Genomic DNA, 3629 nt, shown 5'->3' with positions numbered 1-3629 from the left:
CGAAATCATTTCAAGGGTTGGTCCAGTAGCCTACAAACTCCGACTTCCAATAGAGCTTAACAAAGTACATCCAGTATTCCACGTATCAAACCTGAAGAAGTGTTTGTCCGACGAAACACTTGTAATTCCACTCGATGAGATCGAACTAAATGAAAATCTTAACTTTGTGGAAGAACCCGTCGAGATCATGGATAGGGAAGTTAAACGAACTAAACAGAGTCGCATTCCAATAGTAAAGGTCCGATGGAATGCTAAGAGGGGACCTGAGTTCACGTGGGAACGAGAAGATCAAATGCAACAGAAGTATCCACATCTCTTCCCCAGCCCCTAAGACTCTTCTTTTGTATTAAAATTTCGGGACGAAATTCCCTCTAATGGGGGGATGATGTAACAACCCGTTATTTCAAGTCAGTAAAAATCGAGTCCTGTAACCTCTTTGAGAAAAGAATTAGAATATCATCGAAAAATGAAGTATTCAAAAACTCTATTTGGAGTACACTATGTGGTAGTTATCATCTTAAGGTTTCCAAACATATAAATAACACAAAAATCCGAGTTATAACGAAGAAGTTATGATCATTCTAAGTTTTCCGACAAAAACCGGCAATACGAAGTTGTGTAAAAATGCAAAGTTTCAATAAAACACTTTCCGACCTTAGGTGTCTAAATGAAAGTCGTAGATATCGTTAAACTACAAACATGCATAAAAAGAACGCTCAAATCGGACATCGTATGAATAAGTTATGAATTTTTAAAGAAATTCCTTAATCACGTCATTTTAATAAATAAATAATAAAATAATTCCGGAATTTGCCAACAGAATCTAAATGAAAGTTGTAGATCGTAGTCTCACCTTCGCGAGGATATAAAGAACGTCAAAAACGGAGTTCGTATGAAGGAGATATGAATTTTCGAAGTTTGATAAATAATTTATATATAATTTTTATTAAAACTTCGGTATTATCCGAACGGGAGTCAGCTTCCTCATCCGAGGTACGCGCTGCGTACCCCTGTACGCCCCGCGTACCCGAGGAACTTGGCCTCAAACCGTCCACGTCGCCCTATGCGAGGCACCCGACCCGCCCGTCCGACCCGCCGTCCTATCCGACCCGACAGCCTGAGCCGTCCCATCCGAGGCCGCGGCAGTCGAGGCTTTGGTCAAGCATGACGTGCGCGTACACGCTGCGTACAAGCGTACGCCCCGCGTACGAGGCCTCTCAGGCCCCCCTATAAATAGCATGCGAGGGTTCCCGGGAAAATGGCCCATTCTCTCTCCTTTTGCTTGCGTTTTACCTCGTTTTCCGTGCTCTCACTACCCCGAAGCCCTGGTCATGTTGTGCAAGTCCCGAAGGTCGATTTTACTCCCGAGGAATCCCGAGATTTCTGAGGAAAATCCATTTCCCGAGACGAAACTCTGCCTGGTTTTCCATCTTGCTATCCTCAAACTTTCAAGTGAGTTCATACCCCTTTCAAACACACTTTAAATACATTTAAATGCTTTTATACTCTTTTAGGGGGGGGGGGACACAAGTAAACATATGGTTATTATCGTGTATTTTATAAAGTTTTACTTCACTTGTTTTATCGAATAAATCACTTGGAACTTATTTCTATTATAGAAAACTCTTGTCATACTTTGTGTGCATTAGACATTTTACAAAGTATATAATGATTTCAAAGTAACTTTCATTGTTAAGTCTTTTTATACATTGTAAAAACTTACGATTTTGCTTTGTCAAACATTGTGAAAAAGGATAAACTTTGCATACAAAACTATTACTTTAATACCGACTTAGTTGAGAATCCATGAGATGTGTATATCTTCAAACGTTGCTTTTCTTTATTAGAAAGTAATGCTGCAAGTCCTGTCTATAACCAGAGTCTCCCGTTCGGAGAACGTGTCAAATGTGTATAGATCTATACGGGAAGTCATGATCCCGCGCCCTGACTGTTAGCTACAGTCCGTCTTTTGGGGTGACAGTTGTCATAACGCTGCGACACCTGAAGAACGTCGTTACAGGCATATTATGTTTAGTATGGTTATAAAACTCATCGGATATACAATTATTATGGTATTATGCTTTTATGAACGAGTAGCTATTAAAGCTATTCTTCATCCAACAAATGCGATCTTCGTATAACTTTATTATATAAAACTATGACACAACTTTTGAACGTCGGTTTCTTGCAAAGTTTTGGTCTTAGAGACTGCCATTTATGTTAGGAAAATAAGGGATTTTCCTGGTGCAATTATTTACAACTTATAACACGAACATTCATATGCATTTCATACTTTTATAAGAAAATAAGGGTTTTTCTTGGGAAACACAACAACTCGTATCTCAACCATTAGGGAAAATATGGGATTTTCTGGATTTAATACATTCACTTTCAACAAAACAAATCACAACTCTTTACATTTGAAATACTGCGTTTTCTGGAAAATATACACCCATTTTGGAATGGCATCCAATTTTTCTAAACTACTTATGAACTCACCAACTTAATTGTTGACACTTTTTCTTTGAAATAACTTGTATTCTCAGGGAACCGCGAAGCAGGTTTGGGAATCAACTTTTGGGATTAACGCGCTGGCGTTAATTACTTCTGTTGAATGATAATTATGTATTTATCTTTTGAACATGTAATGAATACAATTATGTAAACATCTCTAAACTTTAATATATATGGTGGTGTGTACTTTCCTTTCTATGAACTGTTATGATATTGAATATGACATCCTCCGCCCCTGAACGTTTCCGCCATTCTGGTTTGGGGGTGTGACACCCAATCCGAGTCCACCACCTGCCCTTCCCGTGTCAACCTGCGAAGCGAGCCACCTAGAGGCTCGCATGTGAGCCACATGCGTGCTTCTGATTTGCTCCAGATCCGAGACTCTCGCCTGTAAATAAGAGGCCTGCGAGCCTTCTCGGGTAATTTTGAGAAATTGCCATTTTTGGCCCCTTTTTCCATATTTTCACTATTTTCAATTTTCCCGAAGCCCCGATATCAATTTTAGCACCCGAAACACGTCCTGAGACCCCCGAGAACCCGAAAATTTTATTTTTTCGGATTTGAAGCCCTACCTTCGTAGAGCCCGATTTTCAATTAAGCTCCCGGTTTTCAACATAGAAAGTCATATTTAAAGCCGAAATGATGTCTAAATTACTATTTTAACCCTCGGTTAACTTAAGGTGAGTTCAATATATAGGAACAATTGTATGTTATGTGTTATATGTGGTATGTGCTTCTCAGTGTTATTATTCTGAGTTATTCTCCCGTGTTATTTTATTCGTTATGTTTATAGCAATTATAATACCTTTGACCATGTGATCAATGAAAGGACTTAGATTCACTTTGGTACTGGTACGTAGCCTCTGGCCATGTAGAGCATGTCTCCGTAAGAGAATGACTTCTATTCTATGGCATTGGCATAAGGTTTGATAGGAATGGTATCTAGTCTCTGACCATGTAGAGCATGACTCCGTAAGAGAATGAACTTTATTCTATGGTATTGGTGAACGGTTAGACATGGCTGTAAGCCTGAAATCTACCTAAATGTTAATCAGAAATTGTAAATCTTCGGTGCCAATTGGGCCAAATCTTTATTGATGCATATCAAGTATTGA

The sequence above is a fragment of the Lactuca saligna genome, chromosome 3 (genome assembly GCF_052625555.1).
Source record: "Lactuca saligna cultivar CGN05327 chromosome 3, ASM5262555v1, whole genome shotgun sequence".
Taxonomy (NCBI): Eukaryota; Viridiplantae; Streptophyta; class Magnoliopsida; order Asterales; family Asteraceae; genus Lactuca; species Lactuca saligna.
Note: the sequence above shows the minus strand (reverse complement) of the source record.